General features: G+C 32.4%; 1 protein-coding gene and 2 long non-coding RNA genes across 4 annotated transcripts in view; all 3 read right to left on the bottom strand.

Annotated features, from left to right (window-relative positions):
* The window catches only part of LOC147530366 (uncharacterized), a 112,912-nt gene that overhangs the window by 85,280 nt on the left and 2,748 nt on the right, over window positions 1-24,884 (bottom strand). The gene's annotated exons all lie outside the window — the stretch shown is intronic.
* Window positions 3,656-5,290, bottom strand: LOC147530371 (uncharacterized). Of its 2 annotated transcripts, none has more exons than XR_015229252.1 (5): window positions 5,045-5,290; window positions 4,815-4,910; window positions 4,550-4,586; window positions 3,957-4,055; window positions 3,656-3,735 (listed from the first exon to the last, which is right to left on the bottom strand). It is a non-coding gene; the product is annotated as an uncharacterized LOC147530371 (long non-coding RNA). The 2 variants fall into 2 exon arrangements; XR_015229253.1 differs by having other exon boundaries at window positions 4,469-4,586.
* LOC147530372 (uncharacterized) lies at window positions 17,721-19,152 on the bottom strand. The gene is made up of 3 exons (XR_015229239.1): window positions 18,789-19,152; window positions 18,528-18,659; window positions 17,721-18,174 (listed from the first exon to the last, which is right to left on the bottom strand). It is a non-coding gene; the product is annotated as an uncharacterized LOC147530372 (long non-coding RNA).

Consider the following 24,884-nt stretch of genomic DNA (forward strand, 5'->3'; position numbering starts at 1 on the left):
TGATCCTTCATGAATGATTCAAACTTTTTGTACCACAGTCTTGGTGCTTGTTTCAGCCCATATAAACTCTTCTCTAACTTACAAACCAAGTGTTCCTTACCTTTAACTTCAAACCCTGTTGGTTGTTCCATATACACATCTTCCTCCAAGTCACCATGAAGGAAAGCGGTCTTGACATCTAGTTGTTCAATTTTTAGGTTCATACTTGCAGCCAATCCCAATACTAACCGTATAGAGGACATCTTCACCACCGGAGAGAAAATCTCATCAAAATCAATACCCTTTTTCTGCCCAATACCTTTCACCACTAGGCGTGCCTTATACCGTGGTTGTGAATTTCTTTCTTCGGTTTTGATTTTGAAAACCCACTTATTTTTAAGAATTTTCTTATTCTTAGGTTTTTCAACCAACTTAAAAGTGTTGTTCTTATGCAATGATTCAATCTCATCTTGCATAGCTTTCAACCACTCCTTCTTGTGTTCATCATTTATGGCTTCTTCATAACACTGTGGTTCTCCACTACCTGTAACCATCACATACTCGTGTGGAGGATACTTGGTAGATGGTGCTCTATCTCTAGTCGATCTTCTCAATTCAGCTGGTGGTTCATGTTGAACTTCCATTTCCTGCTCAACATCATCACCTATAGGAACATCTTCATGAGCTTCATCTTCATGATTTTGTTCTTCACCTGCATTATCATGCATAACCTTAGAAGAGATATGTGGATCTAGATCAATGAGATCATTACTATGATTCTCATGCTTCTCAACTTTCCCAAAGTTCTCAATAGTTTGATTTTCAAGAAAGACCACATCTCTACTTCTAATAATCTTCTTATCGACTGGATCCCATAACCTGTATCCGAACTTCTCATCTGCATACCCTAAAAAGATGTATTTCTTGGCTTTATCATCAAGCTTTGCTCTTTGATCTTTAGGTATATGCACAAAAGCCCTGCAACCAAACACCCTTAGGTGTCCATAACTGACTTCTTTCCCAGCCCACACTCTCTCAGCTACATCTCCATCTAATGGTGCTGAAGGTGATAAATTAATCAGATAACATGCAGTACGCATTGCTTCGCCCCAGAAGCTTTTAGGCAACTTAGCTTCTGAGAGCATACATCTGATCCTCTCCACAATAGTGCGATACATGCGTTCTGCTACACCATTTTGTTGTGGAGTTTTGGGAACTGTCTGTTCATGTCGAATACCATGGGTTTTGCAATACTCTTCAAACGACCCGATGTATTCTCCTCCATTGTCAGTGCGAATGCACTTCAATGGTTTTCCTGTCTCCCGTTCCACCATGTTGTGGAAATTCTTGAAAACTGCAAGTACCTGATCTTTGGTCTTTATGGCATATGCCCAAACTTTCCTGGAAGCATCATCTATAAAAGTAACGAAATACAAAGCACCACCAAGTGTTTTGACCTTTAAAGGCCCACAAACGTCAGAATAAACGAGCTCCAAAACACTGGATTTTCCTTTCAGATGCATTCCTTTGAAAGGATACTCTATGTTGCTTTCCTACTAAACAATGAGAGCAAGTGTTTAAATTTATACCTTTTACGTTCGGTAAGTCTTGTCGTTTAGCAAGGATTTGAAGTCCTTTCTCGCTCATGTGCCCGAGTCTTCTATGCCAAAGATCAGTGGAAGAATCTTTTTCAACTGCATTCAATTCTCCTTTACACAGTTTTACTTGAGTCCTGTATAAAGTACAACACTTCTTCCCTCTTGCTATCACCATTGACCCTTTTGTGAGCTTCCACTTTCCATCACCAAAGTGACTGTGGTACCCTTCATCATCTAATACTCCGGTAGAGATTAGGTTATATCGAAGATCTGGTATATGCCTCACATTCTTAAGAATCAATGTACTCCCTGTGCTCGTCTCAATTTTCACTTCTCCAATTCCTACGATTTTTGAGAAACCTAAGTTTCTCATCCTGACTTTGCCAAGGTCACCAGTTCTGTAAGAGTTAAAGAAATCCTTACATGGAATAGCATGATACGAAGCACCTGAGTCAACCAACCATGTTGTTTCTGGTTCTGACTCAGTCATACTTAAGCAAGTGTCTCCACAACCTGAGAGTAAGATAATGTCATCACCTGAGGCAACTGCCGCAACATTATCTTGTTTTTCATCATCCTTTTTATTTTCCTTCTTTGGTTTCTTGCAATCACTCTTGTAATGACCCATTTTTCCACAACCAAAACATCTAACTTCTTTCTTTGGTTTTGATCTCCCCCTTGACTTATCACGGTTATGAGGTTTTCTACTTTTACCTCTCCCCCGTCTTTCTGTAACAAGTGCCTCTGAATGAGACTCGTCTGACGACGATTTCCTTCTTGTTTCTTCATTCAACAAACTACTTGTTACGTGATTCATACGCATTATGCCATCAGGAGCAGAATTGCTAAGAGACACCACCAATGTCTCCCAACTATCTGGTAAAGAATTTAGAAGAAGTAAGGCCTGCAACTCATCATCCAAAACTAACTTCATTGCAGAAAGCTGGTTTACTAGACTTTTCATCTCATTCAAGTGTTGAGCAATTGAGGTTCCTTCTTTATATTGTAATTTTCCTAGCTTTCTAAACAAGTAAGCCTTTTTGGCAGCTGTCTTCTGATCATACAATTCTTCTAATTTCCTCCATAGACTATAAGCGGAAGTCTCCGTCGATACATGATGAAAAACACTGGGTTCTACCCATTGTCGAATAAATCCAACAACCTTACGATCTAATACCTTCCAGTCTTCTTCATCTATCTTCATCGGTTTTGTACCGTGATTTTCAATGGGTGCAGCTAGGTCTTTGCAATATAACAAATCTTCCATTTTTGCTTTTCACATCAAGTAGTTTTCTCCATCTAAACTAATCATGCGATTAGTATTCACTTCCATATTTCTGAACAATAAATCCAACCTTAGCTCTGGTATCACTTGTTGGGAAAAATAACCTAATTAACTTGTTCAGGAATATGAAGATAAACGATGCGAAAGTAAAAGTAGAGACACCAAGATTATTTAACGTGGCAAAAAACCCCTCCAAACTAGAAGGTAAAAAACCACCGGACCTAGTCCAGAAATCTTCCACTATAATTAAATAATGGGTTACACAATTCTTCAAGATGTGTAGAAACACTCTTGGACAACTCTTGGACAACTCTTCACCAAACCTATGGTGGATAAACTGAACAAAGAAACAAAGAAATAAAGATCTCTTACTCCTTAGGATTTGAACAAATCCTAGATTACTAAAGGTTGAAGAAGATAACCACAAACTAATTTGCTTCACAAGATTAATAATCTTCTTTTCTTCAAACCAATATTCTGCTCTTCCAATCTCTCTTGAAAGAACCACTTCAGAAATCTCTCTTTCTCTGACTTCTCTTTGTTCTGGAAGTTGTTGTGTATAATCTCTTCCCTTTCATTCCCTTTTATAATGATAAATAGGGAGGTTTACCAAAAGAAATAGGAATTCCTTTTTAGGCTTGAAAAAATAGAAACTTCTATTTTTTCCCCAAACAAGGAATAAGGGAAATCCTATTCCAACTAGGAGTCCTTTAATTATAAGGAGGGACCCCAACACGAAAGAGAGTGTATATACCTGTAAAGAATGAAACAGTAAAACACTTAAAGATAAATGATTTAGAGAGATGAAAAGGTTTTACCATTTTCTAGGAGCATCTAATAAATCTACTCTTAAACGGTGAAAATATTATAGACCTGTAAAGATTGAAACAAAGAAATGCGCAGTATTATATACCTGTAAAGATTGAAACAATAAAACCATAATCTAAAGAGAGAGGGAGAATGAAATCTAAGTAATATCAGAAAAATAGATAAGTTTGCGGCTAAATCTCTAAACCTAAATCTAACTACCAACCAAATCGAACAAAACCCTAAATCCCTGAACCAAGAGGCTGAAAATAAATAGCATCACTCACTGTAATTGAATAACAATGAACCAATGACCACGAACCCTAAGCACCATTTCCATTTGCAAATATTCTGCCATGATTCATCAAAAACCTAAACACCTTAACCTGAAAAGAAATCCATTAAAAATCATTAGAAAACCATTAAAAAGAAAATAATAAAATCCTAAATCCCTGAACCAAGAGGCTGAAATTCTTAATCAATTTCTCTAAACCTAAATCGAACTACCAACCAAATTGAATAAATCCCTAAATCATTAGAAAACCATTAAAAACAAATGAACAAAACCCTAGATCCCTAAACCTGAATCGAACTACCAACCAACTGGAACAAATCCCTAAACCAAGAGGTTGATAACCTGTAATTTATTTTCAATACTTATCATCGAAGGATCTTCGTCTACTCAAGATCAAATTAGGTATATTGTACTTACAAGACTTTCATTTTAAAAGAACTCATCCACCATACATAAGTATTGAAAATAAAACCATTTCGATCAAATTAGGTATATTGTACTTACAAGACTTGCATTTTAGAAGAACTCATCCACCATATATAAGTATTGAAAATAAAACCATTTCAATTTGGTTTAGGTACTTACAAGATCACTCTGCCATGATTCATCAAAACACCCGAACCTGAAAAGAAACCCATTAAAAAGAAAGGAAGAAAACCCTAAATCAAAGAAATTGAAAAGAAATTGATGAAGAACCCATCCACCATATATAAGTATTGAAAATAAAACCATTTCGATCAGATTAGGACTCATCCACCATATATAAGTATTGAAACTAAAACCATTTCGATCAAATTAAGTATATATAAGTATTGAAAATAAAACTATTTCGATTTGGTTAGGTACTTACAAGATCAGTCACTATAACAATGAACAAATGAACACGAATCCTAAACACCATTTTGATTTGGAAATCCTCTGCACTGATTCATCAAAACACCTTAACCTGAAAAGAAACCCATGAAAAAGAAAGGAAGAAAACCCTAAATCAAAGAATTTGAAAAGAAATTGATGAAGAACCCATCTACCATGAAAATAAAACCATTTCGATTTGGTTTAGGTAGTTACAAGATCACTCACTGTTACAATGAACCAATGAACATGATACCTACAACACCATTTCGATTTGGAAATCCTCTGCCACGATTCATCAAAACACCTTAACCTGAAAAGGAAACCATTAAAAAGAAAGGAACAAAACCCTAAATCAAAGAAAACAAATTGATGAAGAAATGGAAGAAGAGTGAAGGAGAAGATAAGAAGATAAGGAATTTCATAAATTTCATCCAGTTTTGTAACATCAGGTCATCAATCTCTTCATCAATGTTGGAACGTCTGGAGAGTTGTAACGCGGGAATGGAAAGAGGGATAAGGAGCCAGGAAAGATAACCGACCACATTAGAGGGTTTAGTCACTTTCTTCTTTGAGTAGCTCAATAAATCATGGTGGGTAATAGATCTAAAGGTGAGAAACCTATCAAAATCGCAACAGACGGCCGGATTTGTGTTTCAGTTTGTCCCAGTCAGCAAAAAACTTTGCGTTTTATATAATAGATATAATAGATATAGACTAGGTGTCCACCGCGTCCTACAGACGCGGTAGATCCCTTTTAGCTAACGCTTTTGTTATTTTATCCGTTTTGGTCGATCACGGCTCGATGGTGTGTGTATCTCGAGGTTGTGCATATCCAAATGCGTAATGTAATTTGTGATGCATTTCGCATTTGGATATGCACAACCTCGAGATACGCACACCATCGAGCCGTGATCGACCAAAATGGATAAAATAACAAAAGCGTTAGCTAAAAGGGATCTACCGCGTCCGTAGGACGCGGTGGACACCTAGCTAGTGGAAGAGAAAAAAATGTTTAGATTTTTATAGCACTTAAGTACCAAAAACTTAACAATAGTATCAATGAAGTAAGAAAATAAATTTGATTAAGAAAAAATTGTATCCATAAAAAACAAAGGAGTCGAAAGGCGTAGCCTAATATATTGATTACCAAAGCCACCAACGTAACATTTAGGGGGTGGTAGTGGTTCAGGACATTGGAGGACACTCAGAGACAAAATGTTCCAGAGACATTTCAAGACATTTCGGGACATTTGTCCGTAGACAAAATGTCTTTATGGACATTTCAAGACATTTGATTCATAGACAAAATGTCTTAGAGACATTTCAAGACATTTGTTTCATGGACAAAATGTCTTGGGGACATTTCAACATATTGAATCCATGGACAAAATGTGTATTGGATATTATTATTATTACTATTATAATTATTATTATTATTATTATTATTATTATTATTATTATTATTATTATTATTGAAGGGTAATTGGTAGACATTTATTATTTTAATATTATCATTAGTGTCAGAAATAATATATTTGTACTCATTTTTCAATAATATATTTTTCGACTTTTGTGGATATCTGAGGATATTGATGGCAATTGGTAGACATTTATTATTTTAATGGTATCATTATTGTCTAATCATATGAAATAATATATTTGCACTACCACTTTGAAAATAAATTTTTCGACTTTCGTAGACATCCGTGAATATCTGTGGACATTGATGGCAATTGGTAGACATTTATTATTTTAATGTCATCATTATTACCTAATCATATAAAATAAAATATTTGCACTACTACTTTGAAAATATATTTTTCGACTTTCGTAGACATCCGTGAATATCTGTGGACATTGATAGATATTTAGTTGATATTTATTATTTTAATATTATTACTGTCTTACCATATGAAATAAAAAAATTAATTAATATTTTCAAATATATATTTTTCGACTTTTGTAGACATCCATAGATATCTGTAGACATTGATGGACAATTGGTAAATATTTATTATTTAATATAGTTAATATAATATTAATATAATATTAATAATATAATAGTATAATATAATAATAATAATATAATAGTATAATATAATAGTGATATAATATAATATAATATTATAATAATATAACATAATATAATAAATATAATATAATATAATATAATATAATATAATATAATATAATATAATATAATATAATATAATATAATATAATATAATATAATATAATATAATATAATATAATATAATATAATATAGTATAATATAATATAGTATAATATAATATAATATAATATAATATAATATAATATAATATAATAATACAATAATATAATAATAATTATTTTTATCATCTTACTCAAATAAAATATAATAATATAATATAATAATAATAATAAAAATAATACAATAGTAATAATAATAATAATAATAATAATATAATAATAATAATAGTAATAATAATAATAATATAGTAATATAATAATAAGATAATATTATTATAATATGATTTGATAATAATAATTATTTTTATTATCTTCCTTACTCAAATGTCCCCAAGTGTCTACAAGTGTCTTCTATATTTTGAGAGACATTTTCTCTCCAAAAGCTCTCCAAATTTACACTAAAATGTCTCCAAATGTCCCCAAAACCAATTTGTCTTGAAATGTCCCTAATTTCGTGTCCCAAACGAATAACACAGACATTTGGGGACATTTCAAATGTCTCCAACCAATAACACGGACAATTGGGGACATTTAAAATGTCTCCAACCAATAACACGGACATTTGGGGACATTTCAAATGTCCCCAACCAATAACACGGACATTGGGGGACATGAAAATGTCCCCCAATGTCCCCAACCACTACCACCCCCTTAGATAAACCTTTCTCATAAGAAAATGAGGAGATTGACAAATTAGATAAACCTTTATCATTTTGTATTTTTTTTTCTCTAATTTGGTCTTTTACCATATTATCTCTCTCATAGAACATAAAATGAAACAATGCACTAAAGTACCAAAAACTAAACAAATAATATCAATGAAGTAAGAAAATAAATCTGATTAAAAAAAATTGTATCCATAAAAAACAAAAGAGTTGAAAGGCATATCCTAATATATTGATTACCAAATTATGTAGAGAAATTATAAGAAAATGAGAAGATTGACAAATTAGATAAACCTATAATTTTACCATATTATCTCTCTCATAGAACATAAAATGAAATAATTAACTACGAAACTTGGTAAAAGATAAACAATGAGAATTTGTGAAAGATGTAGACGAAAGGATATCTCACATTGATCTGAAACTATGAATACAAAATGAAGACAAACATATATATTGAAGAAATAAGGACATTACAAAAGGCAACAAATCCATAACTTTAAAATGTAAAAAGAAAATAAAGAAGAAAAAAGAAATTTAGAAAAAAAAAATATTCTAAGTTTGTTGTTTTCTTCATCTTCTTTTTCTTCTAATTTGGTATTCAATTGATGCAGTGATTCTCCTGTTAAAGTAAAGAAACATAAAAAAAAAAAATTAAACATCAATAGTTACAGTTATTTTCTCTCCAGAACAATAGTAATTAAAACTTCAGCCCCAATACTTTTAACTACAATTACCTTAATAAATTCGGAAGTTCAAGAGTTAACCGTTCTCGAATGTGTTCGGTGACCTGACAACTTTAAATCTGAAAATGAAAATCACACCATTTATCAAAACAAATATGAAAATGATAACCTAAAAAAACTCAACAACGAAGAAGAAGAAGATGACGCAAATGGACAACTTAAATTCTATCACTAAAGAGAGGTTAACTCATTTTGCCAGAATGTAAGAAAGTTTGGAGAGATAAAACACAGATAGTGGTGAGAGGAAGAACAGTTATTTAAGGAAGCAAAATATTGACTAAGAAAAAGGAAAAACAATAAGTTCTATATATAACTACAACTTACCCAAGATCGTGCATGAATTTGGTAGTTACCTTTTATAATCCAAATTTGAAAGTGAAAATTTAGAATGCAACAGGAGAGATTGGTGGGAAGAGAGAGAAATAGGGACGTATCCATGTGAGGGCCAGGAGTGGCCCTGGCCCCTCCTCACCCTCAATTCTTTCAACTAATGGCCTTACAAATAGGTTTGGAATTTTGAAGTTAAAGTTAAAGTGACCCCTCCCCCTAACCAATCCAAGCTCAATCTAAAGCCCAACATTAATTGTTCATACTTCCACCCAATGACTGAATGACCTAATGCTTGAAGTAACCGCACACAAGTCCCAACTTGTTACTAAATCTTTCCACGGCCCCCCCAAACAATTCTAAACCTAGAAGAGTATTCTATTTTAACTCTTTAAATACTAGCTGAAGGGATCTCTTTATTTATCTCCTTCTCCCTCTCTAGCTCTCTCTCTGCCTTGATGTTTTAACATAATGTAGTTCAATCTCCAGACTTCAAAAATTTGAAGACGATCTCAGATTTTTGTTTATGGTTCGTAAAGACTAGAAAAGCAGTAAGGTATCTCCTTGTTTATCGACTAATTGAGCTTGTGCTAACTCTTCCGGTTTCCACTGCAATAGTTGAACGATCTTTCTTTTCTATGCGCATAATTAAAACTAGGCTGCACAACAAAGTGGGTGATAATTTTCTCTCAGATTCTTCGATTTTGTACATTGAAAAAAAATGGCTTAGAAGTTTAACACAAAATCCATCACAGATGATTTTAGAGATTTAAAGGAGCGACGAGTTCCATTTTGATACATTAAAGAGAAAAAAACTATCAGACGTAGTAGTCTTATGTTATTTTTTTATTTGTGTTTAGTCTCTGTGACTTAATTGTTATTTTTATGTTTAAATTTGAATGGAATTGCCATATAAAATTTTCAAACTAGTTTATGACTAAAATGGTTCGGCCCCCTCCTAACAAAAGTTCTAGTTCCGTCCCTGGAGAGAAATAAGTGGAAATTAAGGAAGAGAGTAAAACTGTTGGAGTTCCTAGATACCATGAAGAAGTTGACCTTCCATAGGCTTTTCTTTCTTATTTTTGAAAATCATATATTTTACTACACTATTACCATTATGTTCATTAAGTAGATTAAACATGTACTGGTAATAAAGTAAAACTAAAAAAGATGTAATTATAATAAATAATAGTAATTCATGCATACAAGTATACAATACCATAGAACATCGTAATTAGGACATTGCATTCATCACCACTGCAACATATCTGCGTTGATATCGCTTCAGAAAAATCTCAATTTATATAAGTAAAAGATTAAAAAAAACATGGGCAACGTACTATTTTATACCATCTAGAGATCCTTGTAGGCATAATATCTGCCACTGGAAGTTGGTGAAATACTCAAATACCAAAAAAATACTTAAACCAACGATATAACAAAACATCACTTGATCAAATAGCTAACAAGAGTATATATATATATATACTAGGTGTCCACCGCGTCCTACGGACGAGGTAGATCCCTTTTGGCTAACGCCGTCGTGTCTAGAATATAAGGCATGAGAACGTATCTCACGATCAACTGCATCTCATTAGTGTGTGTACATCGGGATTGTGTGTATACGCAGACGTTTATACGTCGAGAAATTCATCTCTACACCATCCAACACCATACATGGACCTGTAATTCGCATTTGCGAATCACAGGTCTCTGTCTAATCCCAGATAGTCTAGAAATGAATTTCTCGACGTATAAACGTCTTCGTATACACACAATCTCGATGTACACACACTAATGAGATGCAGTTGATCGTGAGATACGTTCTCATGCCTTATATTCTAGACACGACGGCGTTAGCCAAAAGGGATCTACCGCGTCCGTAGGACGCGGTGGACACCTAGTTTGGCAATAATTTTGTTACAGAAAAACTATATAAAAAAAAAAATAGACTCAACTGTATGAAAGAGAATGACTCACCCGTAAGACTTCACAAAATAAGAGTAATATTTACACATTTACATTTAAGAGAAGGAAGAAAACAACACAAAGAAATAAGATAATCTTGTCTTGATGTTTACTCTCTCAAACCCTTTAAAATAGTCAATTTTTTTATTCAATGAACATATAAAAAGATGAAATAAATATGTATGAAATTACAAAAGAAAATAATTTGATAATCTTGTCTTGATGTTTACTCTCTTAAACCCCTTAAAATAATTAGTTTTTTTCATTCAATGAACATACAAAAAGATGAAATAAAAATGTATGAAATTACAAAAGAAAATGATTCTTATAAAATTACATAATCAATTAAATTACCAAATAGAAAAGAAATTCATTTGCTAAAGAATCTAGCAAAAATTTGCATAATCAATTCAATTTTCTCTTCAATTCAAATGCTAAGTGTAGGTACACCCCAACATCCATTCTTGTGAAATTTACATATATACATGAAATAAAAACGTATGAAATTACAAAAGAAAAAGAAGTTGTTCTTATAAAATTTACATAATCGATTAAATTACCAAATAGAAAAGAATAACAAATTCTCATTTGCAATCTAAAGTAAATTCCAAAAAATTTAAAATTACTAAACTAAACATCCACTCTTTTATTTTCAATTTTCTCTTCAATTAACATCTACAGTTGGAAAAGGGATTCATCTTCTTTGAATTCCTGGAAAATCCACATTCTGTGTCGCACTTGACATATAAAGTTTTAATAAATTACACTTCACTGTCTACATGAAAAAAGAAAGCAAAAAAATAAAATAAAATAAAACTGATTTTCGAGTTTCTTTTTCTTTGTTTTTTTTCTGTATTGGTTGTCAATTGATTGTTATTCTCCTGTGAAAGCAGAAAAAATAAACATTAATTACAAATTCAAACCAAAACGATATATAAATCTTGAAGGCTAAAGTACACATACAGAAAAAAAAAAAAGAGAGGAAAGAACACAACCCAAATCGGATCACATTAACAAATTCGAATAGGAATCCACACTTAAACATTCAAATAAGAATCATCCACTCTTGATATGTTTTGGAATTTTGAGCCACCACTTTATTCTCCTAGAATGATTTAAACGGAGATTAGCTTAAACTTAAAAATGAAATAGTAACCACTCGTGAAGAAAAAATATGAGAGCATGAAAAAACTCAAACAACTAAGAAAAAAAATGAGATGAATGATAACCATGTAGAAACATACTCATAATGGGTATTTGATAGTTATATAGTGAGAGAGTAGTAGTTATTTACATAAAATAGTTATAGCAAGATAAATCTGAACCATCTTAGTGGGAGTAAAGAAACAAAATTACGTGGGATGGGGGAGTTTAAGGCTGGATTTGTAACTACTTATCTAAAAATGTGGGAGGGAATAGAGGGAGAGAAAATTTGTAATTACTTTTTATTTTGTAACTACTTATCTAATAAATATTAATTCAGTCACAATATCCTCATCACCACATAAGAAGTCTACCAAATATTAATTTAGTCAAAATATTAGATGTGGAAAAGATAAAGACAACAAAATAAATGATATTAACTGAAGTCTAAAATTTGTTAGAGATAGTGAAAAGAAGCTTTTACCTATAAAGAGAAGTTCAAACATGTATTGACGAAATAAGGACATTACAAACATGTATTGCAGAAATAAAGTCATTAGAAAGTCCAGAAGAACAAATCATGAACACTAATTTGTAAAACGAAAATAAAGAAAACGATAATGGATCTTCTCAATTCTCTTTCTTCATCTTCTGATTTGGTATTCAACTGATTGTGTCATTCTCCTGTAGAACACATAAATATAAAAGAAATTAAACTCTTCTATAAACCCGAAAGATCTGATAGAAAAACTATAAGTCTATTTCAAAGAACATAGAGAAAAAGCTTTAGTAACGCGGGATTTATTTTGGGGAGTATTTTTTGAAGTGAGATAACCGGGAGAAATGCATAAGAAAACCAATTCACACAACTAAAGCAGTATTAATGTAGTAGTGATAAAATATAGGCTCAAGTATTTGACATGAAACACAGTTACAAATTTTTTAGAAGAAGTTCAAGGAATTATGGAGAGAGAATAAGAGAGAGTTGTTATTTTGGTAAAAATCAACCCAAATAGAAAGATAAACATGGGAAGTTGCTGGTTAGTGGAAAATTTGATTTAATGGTATAAAGACGTGAGAGAGCAGTGGAGATAATCTGGGGGAATCAGTTTGATGACAAAATCCATGTTGTGTTTTTACAATTAGAACAATTCAAAATGATCCAATTTACCCTACATAATTAGTCGGGAAGACAAAACAAAAACAAAAATGAATTTCTGTCACACCACAATCTTCTCCCACATTCAAATGTCCATAACCTTGAACTGAACCAAAACAAAAATACACTTCCCTACAGACCAAATTAAAAAAATCAAAAGACTACAATCTACTTAATATACAAAGAAGTAGATGATAACCAAATGTAAACTAAAACAAAATAGGCTTCTCTAAACACATAGATGGCAACTAAATGTAAACTAAAACAAAATTATAAATATTGAAGATTCGAGATAACTTTTCTACATATAAGAGAATAAATGAAATAACAAAAGCAATTATCTAAAATAAAAATAACAATAGTAGTATAGAGAGTAATTAGGAAATAAAGTTATAGAAAGTAAAGACATGAACAAATACCCAGAAATTGAAGTGCAGAGAAGAAACTAATAAAGACCAGGAAATTGAAGTGCAGAGAAGAAACCAACAAAAACCCAGAAATTGAAAGCAATGGAGGAATAACTGTTACTTCGTAATTATATTGAGCAATACTAAAATTTCCTACTTTCTCTCTTAATTCTTTCCACAAAATGAATGCTGAAAATTTCCCTAAATTGAATCACATTAAACTAAAAATCAGTAAAGAAATATCCAGAAATTGGGAAGAAAAGGAAATGAGAAACTAAAAAATTGGAGAAATTAATTAGGTGGTTCAAACTAAAGAACGAATCAAAGTGTAGAAGTGAAATAGGAAGAAAATACCTCAAACAAAAGAGAGAGACTTATTATCAAAATAGAGTGACTTTGACCAGGAAATCTAACATAACTTATTAACCCAAACAAAAGAGAGAGACTTTAACAATTTTAGGGGTTTATTTTACCTAAATTGTACATAGGGGTTCTTCCCAAATCTGTATAATATAATTTGTTCTTCAGTGGTATCATAAGAGATATTTCTAACTGCGTGGTTTAGTTTATTGTTGTTGGCACTTCATTTTGTATATTGTAGGCACATCGTGGTGGACACTCCTCAATCATGCTTCTTTGTCTTCTCTTATAGTACTTCTTGAACACTTGTTCTTCACAAAGACTAGGTAATATAGCTGAGCACGCCTCTTAAACTTTGATTTACAGCCTTCTTTTCTTTTTGAACTAATGTTTTGAACTAATCAGTCTCATCTTTTTTTCTTGCTTTCAAGCTCTAATTTTTTTTATTCCGTCGAAATAATGAGTTTGTGAACGATGTACCCCGAGGTAATAAAATCAAAGAGAAGTATTGATATTCTATTTGACTTCGTGATTCATATTTTTTTGTTTGTTACGGGATTTTCACGCTGTAATCTCTTTCGGATGAGTGGTGTTTCTTTTTTGTTTCAGTTCATTTGCTTTCTCATTGCTTGCAATTGTTGAATCGGCGGTTCTTCAGAGAAATCTGTTCTTTGGTATCCAATTCAGGTTTAAACAGTCTCCATGATCATATCATTTACTTCGTAAGGCTCTATATCTTCTGTAATTGTTGTATTTATGTTGATTCTTAATGGATTTATCAATGGACTGCAACACGGCCAACACCAATAAAAAATTCATCTTCTTGTATTTGTTTTTGGGTTTTTAATACCTAACCCCTTCACGTTCTTACAAGGTATAGTTATGATTTCATGCACATGAAAACATGTTACTTCATCTCTTCTCTTTCTCTTCAATCTTTGAAATAGTTGGACCTGAATCTCACTGATTTTTATCTCAGTCTTTGTTTCCATATTCTAATTTGATCTCTTTGCTCTCATATTGGATTCAAGTTGGAATTCTTCGCTATTCTGACTTGCTATATATGTGGTTTTATTCTTCTTTCGAAGTGCACACCTACGGTATCTTTTGTTGGGACCTAAATATTTTTGGTCAAGGATCATTTTTCTTGGATCCCAAATAAAAGCATCTCTCAGTCAAATGAATTTGGATAAGCAAAACTATACCGTAATAAACCTCGAATGTGCTTGTTAGTATTGTAATATTATAATCACTATTATTTCTTTCCCATATCTTCAGCTGAAATGAAAAAACGTATTGGATTTCAATCACATGGGTTTTTTTGAAGACACTATACGAAAAGGTATAATTTCCTTTTTCTGTAAAGTCCATTTTTTCTAAAAAAAATTAATTAATATTGGAATTTGTTTCTTTCTTATTTGATTTTCTGGAGTTTCTCTTTTCTTTTTTGTTTATTACTTTTTAACTGTTTTCTTTTGTCATATTTTACTTCGCAGGAAATTATTTTGAAAATTTCAGAGTTGAGATCAGCAGTCTCTATTAGTTTTTTTCGAAACTAATCTTAGAGTATCTTCATTCCTTCTAACATCCATCTTTATCACTTGGTGCACAAGAGAATTTGGTTTGTTTATGTGATTTTTGGTTTGTTTATGTGATTTTTGTTTTAGTGCTTATCTTTTTGTCTACGAGAGCAAGACAAGAGTAAGGCGAAACAATATTTGATGCGGAACAAGAGTAAGACAAGAGTAAAATTTGCAACTACGTAAAATGATCTACAAATTTTCCGTGCCAGAGACACGGGCTATATAATATTGTTTACGGTGTGTTCATTATATTTCTGAGTTATTTCTTTGAAGACCTATCAATCTTGATATTATAAGAGGAATTGTCATCGATGTCCGAACTAAGGTATTGAGTTGCATTTAAGCACCTGAATGTTCTTCTAATCTCGCAAGTGTTTTATCTTCTTTGTCGCGATCTATTCAATTCACATTAGAGTTGAATTTTGTGATATTTGAATCTCTGAACTCCCATTTCTCAAGAGTTCTACTTCAACTTATAATTTTATTTTCATTCCCAGGAGTACATATTTTGGAAATTAACGGGGATGTGATCAACGAGGTTTTCTATGAAGCAAAAAGTGTTAACTCCAGGTTGGGTCTGTCTCTTACTCCACTGAGGTGAGAGAAATTCCCGTTCGATCTCATTTTGTTATATACCGATCTACAATTTTAACAGTTGTTCTCGAGGAGCTTGACGGTTTAATTCATCTATTAGAGAATTTTCACTTTCTTTTGGTAGTCCAGGTGCTTAGTAATTCAGACAATGGAGTCTCTTATGGTGTACTTCAATGGTTATGTTTTTGTTGCACGACAAACTCGTCAATTTGTCATATATGCAGAAAAACTGCGAAGTAATATCACGAAATAATTTGGGATATCAAAAGTGCAGAAGAAGATTCACTCTCCTGGGTCATGAAATCTCTTTTCGCCAACTCCTCTTTGTTTCTTCCCCTCTTCAATATCCAGTCCCGTCCAGTCCAGGAGACTCAACATCAGATGTTACTGGAACTCAAGAATAATATCTCTCAAATGTGTGACTGGATTCTAATTCTTTAGTAATTTATTATTGTCTTCATTATTGTTAAACCAATAGAGTATTCTGAATCGCAGGTCGTGTCCCGCTCTTGGCAGTGCTTCTTCTTTGAAAGGTAACTCTTTCTTTCTCTGTTATAGTTGTTGCCTTTAAGTGGGGGAGGTCTGATTATTATGATTTTACATTCTGCTTTTTATTCTTGATGCGATTGACTATAAGTTGAGTCAATAATGTCAATCCTATTGGGCCTATAAATTTTGGGTTTGACACTCATATTTACAAGTTGGTTTCAACTCTTTTCGGTTCATATTATTAGTTCTTATGATGAGCATCTGAATCCATTTTCATGTTAAATTAGCTCGGAATATGATTTTTCCCTGTGAGAATGATTTTTTCCTGACTCGCAGTGTGAGACTAATTTCTTATTAACGGACATGTTCGATTCCACGTAAATTACAAATAAACTTTTCCAAGCAGGCTAATGGCACAACAATGATTGTTCTCTTTAAAGTTATCCATATAACTTGAAGGAGCTAAAACACCCAAATTACAAATAATCAGCTTCATTACTTTTGCCGAACAAGTGCATTTGCGAAGTTCTTTTGGATAACTTTGTATGGGGTGTTGACAGTGGCTCTACTATGAAGGAGAACAATGTGGATTCTCACAGTTCCCTAATTTTGGGTTGCAAGCTTGGGAAGATGCCCATATTCATCTCACTTCCATTAATTATGTTTATGGTTGACCTTTATGGATACATTACAAAGTTAGCAAGTATAAAGGTCCCATCAAAACATGGATTTGATGTTTTGCTTGTCGCCAACCTTGATGAGACCTTATTGGGTTGGTTAAATAACATAGATGTTATATTTCAGACACATCATGGTGGATTGGATTAGTCATTTAGTAGTTATACTCTATCCTCTCATTTCTCGGACCTAGTCAGTGGAACCCCTTCCTCAAACAACCATCAGTTTTGACACACATTAAAAATCAATGCAATATTAGAAAAGTCTCAAAAATGAAAGTAAAGGAAAAATAAGGTTTATAGTCAAACTTCCCCGACTGAAAAAGAATTGAAAATTGTATTGAGTACTCTGCACTTTTTCCTTTACTTTCATTTTTGAGACTTATTCCGCACTTCAATAAGGGTAACATATTTGAACTGAAGAGAAAACAGTCATATATAATGATAAAAGAAGAAGCTATAACAGGTAAATGGCATCAAACGAATTGGCAAAGAAAAGAAAGAATAAAAATTAAAAGACAGATATCTCGCCCGCACGAGAAAAACAATGTTAGATTAATTAGCTTTATTTCAAGTTCGAACTTGTTTTTCACAACATTATTGATGTGATCATTGAATATATTAAAATAGACATCCCAAAGTGTTAAAATAAGACATACCAAACTTGATGATGCTATCCTATGCTAAGCTTCTTTTACCTACTCAACCTAAGCTAATTTAGCACATGTAGTATTGAATTTGTTTTGTAATATCAGTTGGTATCTTGACTTATCATTACCTTCAGTGTAGCCCAAAGACTCAAGTACTTCAAAAGCATCCAGGTATATGTTGGTTGAAAACAATTGAACCAAGTGATTATCAATCCACCTACATTACGAGGAGAGTATAAGGTAACGAGAGTATAACAATATCCACACCTTTTCTTGTCCGCATTCTCATCGGGTGGAATATAATTTACACATGTATCTCTTGATGAATCTTGGTACTCATCTTATCAATGATGCCTACAAATGAAATAATGTGCTCTTAGATAACAAATAACAACAAAACTATCAACTACAGTAAGCAAAATTGTTTTGGAGAAAACACCTGAAGACTTATAACCATGATTTAGCTCTATTAAACACCCTATTGTCGTGCGCATTACAATAACACTCTTAAGCATGAAATATGTTGGATTCAACTCAATATTATCTATTCATTAGCCACCAACAACAGAAATAATTCAAGGAAGCAATTGACTGCTATTCAAGAAGCATTGCCCTATCACCAACAACAGTAGCTTTTACAAATAGAGTCATGTCTTACCTCAAAATAAAAAGGCATATGCTTACTTGTTAGCATATTCAATACTTACATATTACGAACAGAGTCTTAATCTCTCGCTGTTGTTGCTCCTCTATTTGATGAGTAATGAAGCAATAGTTATGGAGTTAGCTGTTGTTGCTCCTCCTTTTTAAATCGTTTCACTTTTACCCTTTCTTGTTTTCTAAAAATTGATTTAGCAAAAAAGAATTGTAAGAAGCAAAGTGTTTACCTTGCAGAATTGTATGAACAAACCCTAGAGATTTGAAACAAGACAACAATTAGAAACAAAAAAGAAGCAAAGTATATTTACCTTCCACAAGCCAACAGGAATGGCGAGAGACTCTTGAGATTTGAAACCAATAAGACCTGAATAACCTTCGATTACTATAGCAGAACTTCATGGCAAATTCAATTTAAAAACCGAAATATGGTAACGGATCCAATCCAATCGTTGGAATATGGAGGCAAAGAAGGAGGAACAATGTAACTGGTTTACCTTGCAGAATTGTATGAACAAACCCTTGTTTAGACAACAATTAGAAACAAAATAGGAAATCAAAGTATATACAAGAAGAGCAAGGAAAGTGAAATTATAACATTCAATTAGGGGTTTATTACCTTTTACTGGAGTTTCATTTCCTGAAACAACCAAAAATCTGATTAAGCTAGTAATGGAGTTTTCTTACCTGATTAAGTTGTTCCGTCCTTCAATTGTTTCCTGAAAATCTAGAAAAATGGAATTGTAACCTCTGATTAATGTATTCTCTATTACAAATCATAGGCAAGCAAAGCACAAGAAGAATATTGTAACAATTGATGTTTCACTGTTCTTGAAAGATATTGATTGTTTCCATAATGAATTATTAGGGGAGAAGATGAAATATGTGAGAATTGAGATGTAGGGAGTTATGGTAAGGAAGGAGGAAGAGAAGACGAAGAGATATAAACGACAATGGGGGCGAAATTGAAACTCCTGAAATTCAAAAATAGAGAAAGCTTAAATTTAACCTAACAATCATAAAAAACAAAATTGAACATAATTTATTCAATTTCCTATTCTAATTGAATAAATTAGGGTTTCAATTACCAAACTTCCTCAGAGATCTGAAGAATAAATTAGGGTTTTAATTACCAAACTTCCTCAGAGATCTGAATAAATTAGGGTTTTTCTATCAATCAATCTACCTGGCTAATAATCCGACATTATTGAAGATTGAAAATTGGGGAAAAAATTGGGGAAAGAATATTTATGAATGATTGTTTACAGAAGAGAGGAAAGGTCCGGTCGCCATTACTATCGATTCAGCTATCGATTTCAATGAGAGAGAACTTGAATAGGAGAGATTTTGAAGCAGGATTCATGATGGATTTGTAGTTTGTAACGTCCCAAGAAGGCACGATTTGTTATGGAAGGTTTTAAAGCCATAAATTTTGTAACCTCCCACCAGGCATGATAGAGATACTAACTCACTCGTTTCTTCTACAGGAATAACGCGCGAAGGAACGAAGATAAGGCGCGTAAGAACCCAGATCGAAGGTTTTATTAACTTTCCCTCATTTGGTGGGTGATTAAATTAGGGTGGGTAACTGATCTAAGGGTGTAGATCTTATCAAAAAGCCAACGGAGGACCGGATTTGTCTTTCGACTTGTCCCAGTCAGCACAAAACATTGTGTTTTGTTATATAGATATACTAGGTATAACCCGTGCCTCCGGCACGGTACATTTCATCGAATGCGAAAAATGTCATGATATTACACTTCAACACTAAAATGACCTCATATGACTTAAACTAAAGTTATGCTTTTATGAAAATCTGAAATGAGAAATGGAGAAACCAATTACATGTTTAAGAGAGTACGTTAGTGATATGTATTGACCTAGGACGATTGTCCTCCGCATAGAAAACTCTGCTCCCATAGAAAACGTATCAATTTTTATTCTCAATACATGGACAGTAATTAGAATCGAAATATTTTTATTGAAAATAAAAATATAAATTTTTTATGAATTGAAATTTATAGTAAAGGACTTTATTACAAAAAAAAAAAGTAATACGGCTGATTATTGTTTAATCTCGTTTGCCGCTTCGACCAGCAGAGTTGTATGATCTTCACCTTTATAGATATATTTGTGTATATATTTAATTGTATCAATCTCACGTGTTGAATTGAAGGGTTTAATGAGCAATTCTTTCGCATGATTGTCTTTTGGTGACTTCATCCCCACCTTGATGTGACAATCCTTTCTTGATCCCTCTGTACACAATAGCATAGTAAAACATGAGACTAAGACAACGTGGTAACCACTTATATAATTTTAGGGTAAATAGATGAAAAAAATATCTCCCTATCCAAACGTAATACTAACTTAACTCTTATGATCAATGGATAAATTTTGGCAGAAAAGTTCAAATAATCCAACTTTCGAGTTTTTATATGCGGGATTAAAGTTTAATAAGTTAATTAGGACTATACTAAATTTTACAAAGTCGACAAATTTGAGAAGATAATCAGAATATATACTTTTAGTAATAATCAACAATACTAAAAAAGAATACATGATCTAAGATAGAAGGGATATAGTTATACCCTCAATTTACGATGCAACTTCAAATTTGAAAATGAGCAGGACATTAATTAGTAAATATTGTTTTTAATAACTACTTTATATAATATATACGACTGCATGCTTTGGAACATGAAAAAACTGAGCTCTGAAAATATGAATTATCTTTAGGTGCCCTTTTAAAGTGAGCATATATATGCCTCTCTGGAATCCAACTGAACATAAAAACAAACAGTGTAAATCCGTTAGGAGTTTGGACAGATTGAAAAAAGTTCATAGTCAAATTTGTGCATGAAGTCTAGAGTGTTTCATGTCTTAGAGAGTTAACTATTACCCAAGAAGGATGGAGACATTTGCTCTTCATGATGAGTGGGTTGTATCCAAATTTTGCACAACCACCCATTCGGAGTTTTATTTGTTAAAATTGCTTTTACAAAACAGACATCCATTATTTTGAGTGTTTTACTCAATATACAAGCCAAGTGGTAACCCATTCGGAGTTATATAAGTTAAAATTGCTTTTACAAAAAAAATAGTTCACTCCAACTACGTACTATTCTTCTTGTTTTTATTTTGTCTATTCTCATGGCAGAATTTGGAAGGTGTGAATATAATGTGTGACAACTAAAATGGAAAGTTTCGAATTTGAAAGTGTGTGAATATAATGTGTGACAACTAAAGTGTCAAGTTTATAACGTTTTAATGCTAATGCTTTATCATATTAAAGAGTAATTGCAATTGAAACTAAACTACAGGAATGAGTTTCCAGGGTTTGATTGGGTCTTGATGCTCAAAGTTTTGGTAAAGTTACAATGACCATATTTCCCTTACTAACGAAAGTCACATCAAACCTGAAATTTCTTTTGAAAACATTGAAAGCACTTGCCTAAGAAAGTTCAGATACACACTATTGAAAACTTGACACTATAAACCATGTCAGACAACTCTGATAAACATATGACCGCTTATCTAATGAGACCCAATAGCTCATATAATGAGAGGAGACTATTTGCAGAGTTATGTCACCATTAATGGATGACTAAAGAGATATTCTATCGACACAACAACAAATTTGTTTTGAAAACATTGAAAGCAATTGCCTACGAAAATTCAAATGCACAATATTGAAAACTTGACACTACAGACCACGGGAAACAACTCTGATAAACATAAGGCAGCTTATCTAATGAGACCCAATAGCTCATATAATGAGAGAAGACTATTTGCAGAGTTCTGTTACCATTAATGGGAGACGAAAGAACAAATGCACACTATTGAATTGGCAAAAGTACCCAATAGCACATATATGCGAATTTTTCTAATGAGAGGAGACTATTTGCAGAGTATATTCAAGACTGCCCTAAGACATGGCGGGTTATCGATACAAATGACAGCTGATATATATAATAGATATATATATATATATATTTTTATATGTCAATATGTAGTCAAATGCCTATGAAGATGTCACCTTAACGAAGGAAAACAAAGTGGGGTAAGTAAGGTTGCTGGTCAAATAGGCTAAAGAAGAAATTCAGATTTCCATTGAATCACCTAATAGGCTAATCTAGACACAACTCTATTGAATTGGCAAAAGTAGAGGCAACCACCACAACTACCAAAAAAAAATAGAAACAGCAGGAAAAAGCTCATTTCGGAAGGTTTCTTTTAAAAAAAGTGTACTTTCAGACATTGCCTAAGTTCATACTATGCCTAGATAACTTTGTCAACGACATCCCATCAATCTCTTCAAATAACATGAATATGTATGTGTCTCTGTGACGGCCTGTGTAGCAGGATAAGTATACTAACTTTAACAACAGCTGGTTAACATTAGTTGGAACTTGACAACAATACTAACCTTTGTGTAGCGATGGAAGTTGACAACACTATTGGACACAAAATGTGAACACTGTTGGATACAAAATGTGAATGTGTAATTTATTTGGGGAGGTCAAACATGTTATAGAAAAAGACTACAAACCAATTAAACCTTGACAACAATACTAACCTTTGTGTAGCGAGTGAAGTTGTAGATGTCGAACACTGTTGGACACACAATGTGAACACTGTTGGATACAAAATGTAAAAGTGTAAGTTAGTTGGGGAGTTTTGTCAAACATGTTATTGGCAACTGAAATATCTCAATATATATGTCAACTCAACAGAAAATTCTCTATACAAAGATACTACATATGAAGTAAGAAATTCTCTATAGAAACATACCAACCATCTACAAACTACAAAACAACTATTGTTGTAAAACAACTACAAAATTATGTGAACTGAAATTTCTCTAAAACAACTACAAAATTCTCTATGTCTCTGTAGAAACCAATTAAACAAACTATCAACTACAAAACAACTACAAACCAAATACAAAAACAACTACAAATTTTGTGGACTGTAATTTCTCTAAAGCAACTACAAATTTCTACAAATTTTTACTGTAATTTCTACAAATTTTTGGAAGAGAGATGTTTTCAAGCTTACCAATATACATAGATTTTTTAAGGATGGTGATTACAGACTTTCTCAACCATAGTTTTATAGTGATCTTGATGGATGGAATCAAGGGGATTCGAGCGTTAGGGATCATTGACAGAGATCTCCGTTAGGAATGGGAAGAGAGATGTTTTGAAATTGAAGATTTCCGTTGAAATTGATTATTGAGAGTGATTTAATGCCTTCACGCATGATTTTCTGAATTGGTAAGATTGATTGGAAGAGAGATATTTTTAAACGGAAGATTTTAATGTCTCGACGGATGATTTTCTCAATTTTGACGGCCAGATGTGGAGAGTCAGCATCTCTAACGGTGTGATTTAGCGAAAGACGTTGGGTTACTTTCAACGTTGAAAATTTTAACGGTGAGATTTAGCGTAACAAAAGACGGACGGTCAGATTTATCTCTGGGTTTGTCTTTTTTTTGTCATAGTTTTGTCCCAGTCAGCACTCATCATTCTGTTTTATATAATAGATATAATAGATATATATATATATAATAGATATATATACACACACACTTCTCCTATAATGTCACGTTAGGGTTTTTACTAATAAAAATAACCTAGAAATCTCACAATCAAGAATATATTCTCATCTCCATCATATTTCAATTATTTTTTGTATATTGATACAAAAGTCGATAGAAGAAATTTAGGAAAGCTAGAAGAGCTATACTTTAAGTCATTTATTAATATTGACAGAGATTATGGGATATCTTTTGTTGGAGATTAAGAAAAGATAACAACAATAAAATAAGGGATTTAACACAATATACTCAAACTAACCATCCTTCAATCACAAATCTTGATTCAACATAAACACTAACACTGTTGTTGTTCTTTTCATTAACAAAGAAAAAGACATTCAAAAACATTAGATAATAGCTACATAGACATATCAATTGATTACTTCAAATTTCTTCACAAACGGATATTCTCCAAAGAAAGTCCTAGTTCTTTCTCTCTCTAAAGCTTACTCAAGTTGTACACATAAGGAACTCTACTACTTTCTTAATTAATTTCAATGAGTCTTTTTCCTTCTTTGCCCCTTCTATTTTGATAACACCATTTACTCAAGTCCACGTTTCATATTAGGCTTAAACTCAAATTTGTTTTAGAAGCTCACTTTCAACATCCCCCCTTAAACCAAATTTCCATAGCTTCTCATACAAGAATGTGTCTCTAAAAGCTTAAAAATGAGTTTCATCATAGCCCTAAGATTAGATGGTTAGCTAATCATAATACGAGATTAAAATAAATTTTAAGAATAAGAGAGAAAATGGAAGAACAATTAGACTTTTCTTGCAGATTTCCATTCTGGCAGCCAAACAT

This window comes from Eschscholzia californica, unplaced genomic scaffold, assembly GCF_041429995.1.
Source record: "Eschscholzia californica isolate CP2 unplaced genomic scaffold, dmEscCali1.0.p SCAF_7, whole genome shotgun sequence".
In the NCBI taxonomy this organism is placed as follows: domain Eukaryota; kingdom Viridiplantae; phylum Streptophyta; class Magnoliopsida; order Ranunculales; family Papaveraceae; genus Eschscholzia; species Eschscholzia californica.